At 44.2% G+C, this 13,368-nt stretch overlaps 1 protein-coding gene and 1 pseudogene across 2 annotated transcripts in view; one reads left to right on the forward strand and one right to left on the reverse strand.

The window, feature by feature from the left end:
* Positions 1–13,368, reverse strand: part of LOC105463491 (ARF interacting protein 1) — a 132,966-nt gene that overhangs the window by 107,511 nt on the left and 12,087 nt on the right. The window lies entirely within an intron of this gene.
* On the forward strand, positions 10,395–11,228 carry LOC105463492 (ribosome biogenesis protein NSA2 homolog pseudogene; annotated as a pseudogene).

The following is a 13,368-nucleotide window of genomic DNA, read 5'->3' on the forward strand; positions in this document are numbered from 1 at the left end:
CACAAGGAATGCATAACATGGATTTTAATGTTAATTTTCAGACAAATTTGAACAATGAATTGCTTGGCAGTAGTTTCCTTCAGATCACTGTCATCCAGACTAACTTCCTATTGAGCAGGAAATTTCTAGTTTAGCATCTATCAGAGTGACAATTACAAAGACAAAACTCACAATGGTAAACCACAAACAGAATACTTTCATTTATTTTTATGAATCCCATCATTGGCTAGGCTGTTAATCTTTCCTAGAACACACATGCACAGTCTTCCCCGGATCATCTCTCAGCAGGATAGATTCAGAGATCTGATCCTAAAAAATCAAATCCATGAACTAAGATATGTACAGTATACACAATTCTCTAGCTTCTCACGATTACCTGTAACTACAACACTGCTTTGCCAAATGTTAAACACTCAAGCTACTTTAAATCATAAGGAATCCTGAATCCCCCGCAAGGAATACTTATTGTGCAAGGAATTCGTCTTTGAATTTTGGACTAAACATAAATAATCCAGCTCTAAATCCCACATTAAAACTTATCACACTGAATCACAGTAGCTTGGCTTAGTTGAAGAAACACTGTGCCTAGTACTGTGTCACATAAACAGATGGCGGATTGGCACAGAAACACTGCAACTGGAGTCATAAAACCCCATGTTGTGCTCCAGTCTTACTAATTCCTCTAAATCAGTCACCATCTCTCTGAAGGTTAAATTTGTCCAACTAAAAAACCGGGGAAAATAATAACTAATTTATTTGTATTCAGAATTTGCTTTTCAATACTATCTACAATCATATGTATATCTATTCATTACAACAGGCAAACCATTCTAAAGACAAATAAAAATTTAGAAAAATTATCTGGCAAAATGTAAAAATGCACACTGCAAAAAGCAAAAATTAATTTCATAAGATCATTCAGATATGAAACAGATTTTTAAAGATCAGACCATCAGCTTGATTTGACAGATGAAAAAACTGTGATGTCTGATGCCAAAATGTTAGTTTTTGTGAAAGTAAAACAAAGTTCCAGACCGGAACTCAGATCTCCCCACCTTCATGTGGTGGTAGTGCTCTTCAGGACTGATGTGACTGTTCGCTATCTAAGTGAAACATGATATTCAAATTTCATTCAGGAAAAGTTTAATGTGCTATTTCTGCTTCTATTTTTATTCAGTAAGATTTAGATACCAACTACATATGAAGAATTCTGCTAGGCACTAAGGGTAATAAAAAGTAAACTCTAGTTCCAGTTCTAAAAGCACTCTGAATCCAATCACAGAGACAAATACACACACAAATAAGTACCAAGACACCATTTTAGCTACAACAATGCAAAGAAACAAATTTTTACTCTAGAAATACAATGGAGGGAACGATTTTACTGTTTGCTAACAGAATGTAATAATTAAGAAAATAATACAACATGACCAAATGGGATTTATCCTAGAGGTAAAGGATTGGTTCAATTAGGAAATCTATTAGTACATACCATATTCATAAATCTAAGGCAGGTAGCAAACATACAATTTTCTCCATACCACTGAGATGGAGTGTATGTGACAAAATTCAACACCCATTTGAAACCCAACACTCAAGGAAACAAGAATTAAGAGGTAATTTCTCAAAATGATAAAATATATACATTTTAGTCCTACCACCATTAAATTATTTAATAAAGAAATAACAAAGGCATTTCCACTAAGATTAGCAAAAAGGCAAAGATGCCCACCATTTCTACTACTATTATTGTTTTCTGAGACAGTGTCTCGCTCTGTCGCCCAGGCTGGAGTGCAGTGGCGCGATCTTGGCTCACTGCAACCTCCACCTCCCAGGTTCAAGCAATTCTCTTGCCTCAGCAACCACCCAGAGTAGCTGGAATTACAGGTGCCTGCCACCACGCCCAGCTAATTTTTTGTAGAGACAGGGTTTCACCATGTTGGCCAGGCTGGTCTTAAACTCCTGACTTCAGGTGATCCACCTGCCTCAGCCTCCAAAAGTGCTAGGATTACAGGCGTGAGCCACCACGCCCAGCCATTTCTACTACTATTCAACATCATACTAGAGGTATTAGCCAAATCGACTAGTTAAGAAAAATCAATCAGATAAATAATAGGTAAGGAGAAAGTAAAACTATCTTTATTTGCGGATGATATAATAGTAGCCTAAAAACCCTTGAAGAATCAATAATAAAATTAACTCAAAAATAAGATTCAATGAAGTAGCAAGATAATAAATTAACATACAAAAAATAGTTCTCCTATACAAAATCAATAATCAGAGAAAATAATGGCAGAGAAAATCCCATTTATAGTAGCAACAAAAAGATTAAATACTTAGGAATAAACTAAACAACGTGTAAAAACCACACAAGGAAAATTTCAGCACCACTGAAAGACACTGAAGAACACCTGAGCAAACAGAAAGACATCCCCATTCTTAGACAGGATGACAACATTATAAAGATGACATTTCTCCCTTACTTTATAAATTCGAGAAAATACAATGAAAATACTAACAAGCTATTCTGTAAAGTTTGGAAAGTTGATGTTCAAGTTGATATGGAAAATCAAACATGCAAGAATAGGTAGGAAGACACTGAAAAAGGAAAACCACAAGTAGACCACCTTTACAAACACTACAACACCAAAAATCATCTATAATTAAAGCAGTGTGGGACTAGACATAAATAGACCAGTGGAATTTAAAAAGTCTAGAATTAGACCCAAACATACCCAGAAATTTAGTAAATAACAAAGGTGGCATCTCAAATCACTAAAGTACAGATGGACTTTTCTATAAATGGTGCCAGGAAAACTAGGTATCCATTTGGAAAATATAAAACTTGATCTCTATCTCATATCATACTCCAGAATAAACTCCAAATAGATTAGGAATCTAGATATAAAACATGAAACCAGAGAAAGTACTGAAAGGAGCTGGGCACATTCCTCAGCCCCCGGGCTCGAAACTCCCTGAGCCTGGTACAAACACATCCCATCCTCCCATCCCACCACATACTGCCATATATCTCTCAAACTCCCTGAGCCCAGTACAAACACCACCTGGAAAGTCTCTGATAAGGAGACGGCCGTTCAAGGTTTTACTGAAAGCACGAGAATCAAAAGAATTCCTTTGTTCCCCTGTAACTCTCGGGCTATAAAAAGCAAACGCTCGCATTGTTCGGGGCCCTCTTGTATACTGTGGAATGGAGGGACCAAGTTCAAACTTGTAGTAAAGATCCTTGCCGCTTGGCTTTGACACTGGACTCTGGTGGTCTTCTTTGGGGAACAAACAGTCTGGGCATAACATCTGGGGGCTCGTCCGGGATTCCCCAAGCCCACCAGACCCCTGGTCAACGGATCTGCTAGGATTGATCTACTGATAGGTGAGCTGGCTCGTCTCCGTTTGTCTGTCTGTGTCTGTATGTCTGTTCTGAATCTGAATCTGTGACTCGCGAGGTCTGAAACTGGAGCTGGCACAGTCCTGGCGGATGCGCTATAGGACAGCCAGCGGAGACCAGTGGGAGACGTCCCCTGGCTCTCTTCTGATTTAAATTGCTATCTGAGCTGCCGGAGCGCATTCGCGATCCGGGCAGCAGCTGACTCTGACCCCGACTGCCGGGGCGCGCTGGCGGTCTGAGTTGCGGTGATCCGGGCAACGGCTGACTCTGCCCCGGTTCCTGGGCGCGCGTGTGCGATTTGAATTGCCCCGGTTCCCGGGCGCGCACGTGCGGTCCGAATTGCCCCGGTTCCCGGGCGCGCGCGTGCGGTCTGAATTGCCCCGGTTCCCGGGCGCGCGCATTTGTGGCCCCGGTCCCCGGGCTCCCAGCTTCCGGCGCGCCTTTGCGGCCCCGGTCCCCGGGCTCCCGGCTTCCGGCGCGCACTTCCAGCCCCAGTCCCCGGGCTGCCAAAGTGCGCCTGCGACTAGCTATCATCAATAAGTCAGATCAGATTTCCTTTACAGGGATTCTAACCCACATTCCTTTACAGGAAGAGACACAGAAAGTGAGAATGAGTGAGAGAGAGACCATAAAACACGGGAGAGGGAAAAAGTGAGAAGGAAAATCGGAAAGAGAAAGGGGAGGAAACGGCAGACGTGGAGAGTCAGAGAGACAGACAGAAAAAAAAAAAGAGACTGAATGTAAAGGAAAAAGGACACGGGATGACAGATAGAGGGAAAGAGCAGGCGGACGGGAGGCGGCCGCCGCACCCAGACCTGCCCCCGGGCTGAGTCGCGGGAGGGAGCAGGCGGAGGGGAGGCGGCCGGCACTCACGAGCCCGCTAAAAGGGAAAGTAACTTTGTAGGGCTGGCAGGGCAAACGCGAGGGCGCACTTCGCGGACTAGCACCCCCCCCCCCCAGCCGCCTGACTCCACGGTGGCTTTACCCCTTTGGGAAATAGGACCCCCAGATAACACAGGAATCCCCAAGCTCCAGTACTGGCCATTCTCCACCAGTGATCTGTATAACTGGAAGACTCAGAGTGCTCGGTTTTCAGACAACCCCAAAGATTTACTGGCTTTACTGGATAGTGTCATGTTCACCCACCAGCCCACTTGGGATGATTGTCAGCAGCTCCTCCGAATCTTGTTTACCACAGAAGAGCAAAAAAAAAAAAAAAAATACAGGTAGAAGCTAGAAAGCTGGTCCCGGGGGACAACGGTCAACCGACTGCCAACCCTGACCTCATAAACGCGACCTTTCCTCTGACCAGGCCGGCGTGGGACTACAACACGGCAGAAGGTAGGGGACAGCTACACCTTTATCGCCAGACTCTAATGGCAGGTCTCCGGGCAGCTGCTCGCAAGCCCACTAATTTGGCTAAAGTATATTCTATTCTACAGGGAAAGACAGAGAGCCCAGCCACATACTTAAAAAGATTAATGGAAGCTTTTAGACAGTACACCCCCATAGATCCAGAGGCTCCAGGAAGTCAGGCAGCTGTTGTAATGTCATTCGTAAATCAGGCAGCCCCAGATATTAAAAAAAAAAAACTCCAAAAATTAGAAGACTTAAAAGGAAAGCGGATTCAGGACCTCCTTCAGATAGCCCAGCGGGTTTATAATAACAGAGATACTCCAGAAGAAAGGCAATTTAAGGCCACTGAAAAAAATGACCAAGGTCCTGGCAGCGGTAGTACAGAAAGAACATCTACAGCCAGAGTACACCCAACCCAGGCGGCCCCCCAGGCATGATAATCTGAGAAAAGACCCATGTGCCTACTGCAAGGAGGCTGGCCACTGGGTAAGAGACTGCCCCAAAAAGAAACAACGAGGACAGGGACCCCCTAGGTCTACACCCGTACTAGTCACTCAAGATGAAGACTAGGGAAGATGGGGTTCGGATCCCCTCCCCGAACCTAGGGTAACTTTGCAAGTGGAGGGGTCCCCGGTCCAGTTCTTGGTCGATATGGGAGCACAGCATTCAGTCTTAGTTAAAACTAATAGGAAATTATCCTCCAAGTCCTCGTGGGTACAAGGGGCCACAGGAGTTAAGAAATACCCATGGACAACACAAAGAACAGTAAACCTCGGAGCCAAGAATGTAACCCATTCTTTCCTGGTCATCCCTGAGAGCCCCTGTCCCTATTAGGGAGAGACCTGCTAACTAAAATGGGAGCACAGATCCATTTCCTCCCTGAGGGGCCCGTCGTGACAAACTCCCACAATCAACCCGTGTCCGTCCTGACTATAACCCTAGAAGATGAATACCGGCTCCACCAGGAGCAAACGGCCCCTGACCAGGACATAGCAACCTGGCTCCAGCAATATCCAGAAGCTTGGGCGGAAACAGGGGGCTTAGGACTAGCAAAACACCGTCCTGCTTTATTTGTTGAACTTAAACCTGGGGCAGACCCCGTGCGGGTACGCCAATACCCGATGCCCCTAGAGGCCAAGAAAGGAATTGCCCCGCATATCCGCCGGCTCCTTGACCAAGGGGTCCTTCGCTCATGCCACTCACCCTGGAATACTCCGTTGTTGCCAGTATGAAAACCTAATAGTGGAGAATACAGACCTGTACAAGACTTAAGAGAAATCAATAAGAGGGTTGTGGATATACATCCAACTGTGCCTAACCCATATACCCTCCTGAGTACCCTAAACCCTAAACATCAATGGTACACCGTTTTAGATTTAAAAGATGCTTTCTTCAGTTTGCCTTTAGCCCCTCAGAGCCAAAAGCTCTTCGCCTTCGAGTGGAATGACCCTGATAAAGGCATAAGTGGCCAACTGACATGGACCAGACTGCCGCAAGGATTCAAAAACTCTCCTACCCTGTTCGATGAAGACCTGGGTGAGTACCGACGCAAACACCCTGAAATAACCTTACTACAGTATGTTGATGACCTCCTGATTGCTGCTGAGACCCAAGAAGCTTGCATCCAAGGGACCAAGGGTCTCTTGCAAGCTCTGGGAAATCTAGGCTACCGAGCCTTGGCAAAGAAAGCTCAAATCTGTAAGTCAGAGGTAACATACCTAGGGTACCTGCTTAAAGAAGGGCAGCGCTGGTTAACAGACGCCCGAAAACAGACTGTTCTGCAGATCCCCAGGCCGCAATCCACCCGACAAGTGAGGGAATTCCTGGGGTTAGCGGGGTTTTGCAGACTATGGATACTTGGGTTCACAGAACTGGCTAAACCCTTATATCAGGCAACACGGGGGCAGCAGCCATTTAAGTGGACAGACGAAGCCGAGTCGGCTTTCCAACAGATTAAAACCGCCCTACTCTCCACGCCTGCACTGGGACTACCTGATGTTACCAAGCCCTTCCACTTATACGTAGATGAAAATAAGGGTATCGCCAAGGCGGTAATAACTCAGAACTTAGGCCCCTGGCGGAGGCCAGTTGCCTACCTGTCAAAGAAGTTAGACCCAGTGGCTGCCGGGTGGCCCCCTTGTCTCCGAATGATTGCAGCCACGGCTCTGATGGTGCAGGATGCTGATAAGCTTGTCATGGGGCAAGAATTGCGGGTCGTTACCCCACATGCCATCGAAGGTGTACTCAAACAGCCACCTAATCGATGGATGAGTAATGCCCGACTCACCCACTACTAAGGACTACTACTAAATCCTCTCAGGATAACTTTCCTGCCCCCAATGACCCTAAACCCTGCCTCGCTGCTGCCCAACCCGGACCTGGACGCCCCACTCCACGACTGCACCGAGATACTAGCTCAGGTGCACGGAGTCCGAGAAGACCTGCAGGATCGCCCACTTCCTGACGCCGACCTCGTCTGGTTCACTGATGGGAGCAGCTTCATGCATCAGGGCCAGAGATACTTTTTCAGGGTGGACTGAAGCATTCCCCACCAAGAAAGAAACTGCTCAGGTTGTAGCAAAGAAAATCCTGGAAGATATCCTCCCCAGGTATGGCCTCCCCGTCCAGATAGGGTCAGATAATGGGCCGGCCTTCGTCGCTAAGGTAAGTCAGGATTTGGCTTCCATCCTTGGGGCAAATTGGAAACTACATTGCGCTTACAGGCCCCAGAGTTCAGGACAGGTAGAGAGAATGAATCGGACCTTAAAAGAGACCTTAACTAAATTAACTATGGAGACTGGCGCTAATTGGGTGGTCCTTCTCCCCTACGCTCTGTTCCGGGCCCGTAATACCCCTTACAGACTGGGCCTTACTCCTTATGAAATTATGTATGGCAGACCCCCACCCTTAGTTCCCGGCCTAAAAGATGATCTGCTCAAGTCTGAAACAGAAAATGTCTCTGAACTCTTATTTTCCCTACAAGCCTTGCAGAAAATTCATCAAGAAATCTGGCCCAAGCTGAAGGAACTATATGAGACCGGTCCCCCGCCGACACCCCATCCGTACCAGCCGGGAGACTGGGTCCTGGTCAAGCGACACCGACAAGAGACCCTAGAACCCAGGTGGAAAGGACCACTCCAGGTACTCCTAACCACACCCACCGCCCTGAAGGTAGAAGGCATCGCATGGTGGATCCACTACACCCACGTCAAGCCAGTGGACCCAACCTCCGATCTTCTGGGACCAATCACGGCGGCGGCTGAAGCACCGGACACGTGGACTGTGGACAGAGCTAGGAACAACCCCTTAAAACTCACCCTGGGCCGGCAGCATAACTCACTGCAAACATGCAGTTAGGTAGTCTAACCCTAACGTTAGTCGCCCTAGTGGCCGCTGGAGAAATCACAAAACCAGCTCATAATCCCTTTGTCTGGAGATTCTGGCTTTATGAAAACCGAACCCACCCTGGGCAACCTCATAAGCCCGGAAAAATTATTGGCCAGTGCCGATTGCCCTTCCTCAGGGTGCAACAGCCCAATTCTACTAAATTTTACTGGTTTTCAAATAGCCAAACCTATGACACCAATAATATGCTTTGAGTTTGATCAGACTAAATACAATTGTAAACACTATTGGTGGCACCAAAATGCCGGCTGTCCTTATAACTATTGTAACATCCATAGACCCCGTTATTGGGGAGAGAGAAAACAGTTAGACCCTAAGTGGCCCTTCCATCGTAGACGGGATAGAGACTTTTCATATACATGGATAGTTAGAGACCCCTGGAACTCCCGCTGGACCACGCCTCAACATGGGGCTGTATACTACTCCCCCTCCTCCACATGGCCTAGCAGTCACCTCTATCTGTGGCGAGGCCTAGTGCAAGTACTGCCCCTGGTCCAAGGGAATATCCAACGACAGGAAAACAGACTAACACAAGACTTACGTCCTTTCTCCTGGTTAAAGTTATTACAAGAAGGACTAGAACTTGCTAACCTTACAGGACTTCATAGCCTGTCTGGCTGCTTTCTGTGCGCCACTCTAGGGCGTCCACCGCTAACCGCTGTCCCTCTGCCATGGCGATCCTCTACCTTTGCCCAAGCTAACAACCTCCGAAACCTCTCGTATGCTCCTATCCTGAACGTGCCCCTATATCTTAACCCCAGTCAGGAGAAGTTTCCCTACCGTTTTTCAGGAACCAATTCCAGCCTCTGCAGCATCACTGCAACGCCCCCTAATATCACCTTAGGGGCTCCATCAGGCATATTCTTCTGGTGTAATGGAACCTTATCTAAAAACCTACCTAGTCCTTCTGTTAATAACCTACTGTGTCTCCCTGTCACATTAGTTCCCCGGTTGACTCTACTAACTGCTGGCGAGTTCCTAGGGTATACCGGTAACTGGACTAGTGCTGTTATTCACCCAGACCCTAGACCAAGACCTGCACGAGCCATATTTCTCCCCCTCATTGCAGGAATCTCCCTCACCGCATCCTTCATTACGGCCGGACTGGTGGGGGGAGCCCTAGGTCACATCCTCATAAAAAGTAACAAGTTGTACCAATAATTTGCCATTGCTATGGAGGAGTCGGCTGAGTCCCTTGCCTCCCTTCAGCGGCAGCTCACGTCCCTAGCTCAGGTAACCTTGCAGAACCGGAGGGCCCTAGACCTACTCACTGCAGAAAAAGGTGGTACATATATATTTCTAAAAAAAGACTGTTGTTTCTACATAAATGAATCAGGACTTGTAGAGAACCGGGTCCAACAGTTACGCAAGTTAAGCACTGAAGTAAAAACACGGCAGTTTGCTTCAGCTGCAGACCAATGGTGCAATTCCTCTATGTTTTCTCTGTTAGCCCCCTTCCTTGGACCCCTGCTAAGTCTACTATTTCTGCTTACCGTAGGACCTTGTGTTGTTAACAGAATTTTACAATTTGTTAGGGAGAGATTTGACACCGTACAACTCATGGTCCTCAGAGCCCAATACCAACCTGTAAACGCTGAAACAGAATCAGACTTATAAGACCCAAGATTGGCTCTAAAGATACCTGAAAAGAAGGGGGGAATGAAAGGAGCTGGGCACATTCCTCAGCCCCCGGGCTCGAAACTCCCTGAGCCTGGTACAAACACATCCCATCCTCCCATCCCACCACATACTGCCATATATCTCTCAAACTCCCTGAGCCCAGTACAAACACCACCTGGAAAGTCTCCGATAAGGAGACGGCCGTTCAAGGTTTTACTGAAAGCACGAGAATCAAAAGAATTCCTTTGTTCCCCTGTAACTCTCGGGCTATAAAAAGCAAACGCTCGCATTGTTCGGGGCCCTCTTGTATACTGTGGAATGGAGGGACCAAGTTCGAACTTGTAGTAAAGATCCTTGCCGCTTGGCTTTGACACTGGACTCTGGTGGTCTTCTTTGGGGAACAAACAGTCTGGGCATAACAGTACTAAAAAAAAAATGGATGAATTCTGCTTAAAGTTGGTATAGGGAAAGGAGAATCCAGAAACAATAAAAGAAAATATTGACTACATAAAATTTTTTAATTGGACAACACACACAGTACATGCAAAGCAAACTAAGATGAAATATTCACAATATACACCATAAAAGGCTAATATATAAAGAACTCTTAAAAACAAAGGGAAAGGAGAGCATTTTTGCACCCCAGGGGCTGCTTCTGGTCACTCTGCAGCCATCACCATGCCACAGAATGAATATACTGAATTACACTGTAAACACTGCAGATAACATTTGGATTACCATGAGACAAAGAGAAAGAAGGAAAGTCGAGAGGCTCATGAATGTTCAAAGAAGGCAAAGAAAATGATTGGTCTGAAGGCTAAGCTTAATTATAAACAGCGCCATGCTGAGAAAATACAAATAAAAAAGACTATCAAGATGCATGAAAAGAGAAACACCAAACAAAAGAATGATGAAAAGACTCCACAGGGAGCAGAACCTGCCTATCGGCTAGACAGAGAGACAATCTCAAGCTAAAGTACTTTCCAATATGATTAAAAAGAAACAAAAAGAAAATGAGGGAAAATGGGAAGTCCCTCTGCCCAAAGTATGTGCCCAGAGAGAAACAGAAGTATTAAGTTATTCAAACAGGAAAGAGAAAGAAGAGGAGGATGGTTACTGAAGTCCGCTTTGCTGGAGATGGCTTTACAAAAAAACCACCTAAATATGAAAGATTCATCAGGCCAATGGGCTTGCGTTTCAAGAAAGCCCATGTAACACATCCTGAACTGAAAGCCACCTTTTGCCTACCAATACCTGGCATAAAGAAGAATCCCTCATCCCCACTGTATACAACTTTGGGTGTTATTACAAAGACTGTCATTGAGGTAAATGTGAGCAAATTGGGCCTTGTGACGCAAGGAGGCAAAGTTATTTGGGGAAATATGCCCAGGTTATCAACAATCCTGAAAATGATGGATGCATAAATGCAGTCTTACTGGTTTGACAGCAATTTCATATATAATTGTTGAGCGCTACACACCAATTGAAAAAACTACCATTACTATAATGTTTCTGAATACTATCAAACAGCCATACCTGTCTGCAATCATCAAGAGATTATTACGTTGTAAACATTAAAATGGGAAACAAACAAACGAACAAAAAACAAAGGAAAAAGGACCAAAAATCAGACACAGGATAAAAGACACAGTCAATTCACCAAAAAAAATAAAAATAAAAAAAATAAAAGGGACCTCAGATATATAACAATTGCTCAAATTCACTCGAAATTAGAGAAATGCCAATTAAAACAACACTGAGATACAATTTCTCATCTATTACACTCGCAGAAATTTTAAAATATGACAAAACATTCCATTAGTGAGGATGTAAGGAAAACAGGCACTTACATACATTGCTGACGGGAATACAAATTGGTACAACCATTCTGAAGGGAGTGTTGGTAATGTGTAACAAAATCGCGTATACACTTACCTTTGGTCCCAACAATTCCACTTCAAGGAATCTACCCTGGGAATATACCTCCAAATATACAAAGACAAATACACACTGCAGCATTCTTTGTAATTGTAAAATATTGGAAACTTGGACGTGCCATATTCAATTACCTTCCTATGGTAGGAATATGGCACATAGGAAAGTGACTGAACAAACCATGGTACATCCAAGTTATGCAACTGTGGGGAGAAATAAAGAATGAGGAAAATCTCTATAATATGAAATGATTTCCAGGACACAGTGTTAGCTAAAAAAGCAAAGTCTGAAAAAAGCAAAAAAATACCTATAGTATGTTATGTTCATGTAAGAATGAAGGGGGATATAAGAAAATACACGTTTCTACTGAAAAAGCAAAAGGAACCCAAAACACCAAAAGGATAAACCAGAAACTGAAGAGACAGGATACCTACCCCAGGCAGGTGAGAAAGGAAAAAGGCATGGGAACAGCGTAGCAAGGCTAAGGTTGGCGTGATACTTCTCTGGATACACGATATATTTTGTAATAATTCTGACTCTAAGAACCATAGTAATTTCCACATGCTGACATGGTGTGGGAAAATAAAGAAAACTTCAAAAACAGATGGGGGTTTGTTGAAAGAACACAGGAGCCAACCTGAAGGAGCCCATAACGGCCAATGCTGGAACAAATATAGCAACAAAATAAATGATAGTACTAGATTAAAAACAAGGAGTAAAATATTAACAAGTCCATACTGATATAAACAATCTGATAAGTAAATGGAGGAAAAGGGACAACTCTTCTTCCCAATAGACTACAATAAGTAAATTAACACAGGAAGCAAAGTGGGAAACAATCAATATCAGGCAAATATCACAAACACTGCAGACAAGATCCACTTGATAGATGCTAAAGTTAGAGAGCAATAGTTTGAGGAGAAACAGGATTTACACAGTCTCTATGTAGCTCCAACAAGATACTTAGCAACTAAAAAGGGAAAGATAGTAACTTCATAGTGTAAAAACAGCACACTCAACCAAGTGATCAAGTAATCATAAGTAGTAAGACATATATCATAAACTCCTCAATACAATGCACTAGGAAAGACACAACATCACTTTTGTGGTATTCTTGCCAAAAATGCATAGGCTCATTCCAGTCATGAGAAAATATCAGACAAACCCAAACTGCGAGATATTCTAAAAATAACTGATCAGTACTCTTCAAAAGTGTCACAGTCATAAAAGAAAAGCAAAATATCAGAAACTTTAAAAGAGACTACGGAGAAATGGCTAAATTCAATGTGGGCTCCTATATAGGACCCTGGGACTGAAAACGGACAGTAGTTGAAAATTTGGTTTCACTCTAATAAGAGCTATAGTTTAATTAATAATACTATACCAATGTTAATTTCCTACTTGTAATAATTATATTACAGTTTTGTAAGATGTTAGCATTAGGGGAAATGGGGTGAGGAATGTAAAGGAACTCTGTACTATATTTGCAGCTCTTACACAAGTCTAAAATTAGATTAAAAGTTTTTTTAAAAACAGTAAGAAATTCTGAACGAAGTTAGAGGAATTACCCTTTAAATAAAAGGAGAAAATCTCTTCCAGTGAGGCCAGAATAAAGGAATAAGGAACCTGTAGAGACAGTGAAGAGTAAC

This window comes from Macaca nemestrina, chromosome 3 (assembly GCF_043159975.1).
Source record: "Macaca nemestrina isolate mMacNem1 chromosome 3, mMacNem.hap1, whole genome shotgun sequence".
NCBI classification, from domain to species: Eukaryota; Metazoa; Chordata; class Mammalia; order Primates; family Cercopithecidae; genus Macaca; species Macaca nemestrina.